This window comes from Wasmannia auropunctata, unplaced genomic scaffold (genome assembly GCF_000956235.1).
Source record: "Wasmannia auropunctata unplaced genomic scaffold, wasmannia.A_1.0 LD336076.1, whole genome shotgun sequence".
Taxonomy (NCBI): domain Eukaryota; kingdom Metazoa; phylum Arthropoda; class Insecta; order Hymenoptera; family Formicidae; genus Wasmannia; species Wasmannia auropunctata.
This window is the reverse complement of record NW_012026814.1, coordinates 5427861-5428546: the sequence shown is the minus strand read 5'-3', so window position 1 is coordinate 5428546 and position 686 is coordinate 5427861.

Below are 686 nucleotides of genomic sequence, written 5' to 3'. Positions count from 1 at the left end.
TTCAGTTCCAAAATTGAATGCAAGATTCATCTATGCGAATGATCTTATTGAGAATTGCACTTGAAAAACTTTATGTGAACTATTCCGGAACCCTCTACTCACCATTACGAAACAAGTCAAAATCGTTGTACAAAATTGGCACTCACAATCCTTAAAAAATGCGCAGAGAGTCGCGTGTTGTCACAGTCGCGACCACCTTAAGAGTGTTCGTGTTTTTAACAAATTCGTGACGTCATTACATTTCACCAAAACAAGAACAGAAACGTATATCCCAAGCAAAGTCAAACGAAAAAATGTCAACCATTTTTTTATTTAAATTTCTTTATGATCGAAGCGTAACTGTGATGTAAGAACTCGGTATCCGTTTGTAAATTGAGACTTTCATTTTGTAAAGTAATGTGAAGCATCTCAGAGATTAATCTTCTGTTAAAAAACCTCTCTGTATCTAACACTTCGACTCTCTCCCAATCTATTTCATGACCTAGATGCAGCCTATGTTCAGTGATAACTGAATGTGGATTCTTATGATTGATATCATTTCTATGTTCAGAGATCCTAGTTTTTAGCTGTCTCTTAGTTTGTCCGACATAAGCTGCATCACAGTCTCTACAAGGTACTCTGTAGACAACGTTCTTCTTGTTCTCACATGGAAGAGTCTTTATGTGTTCTAATTATGCTATTAAGTT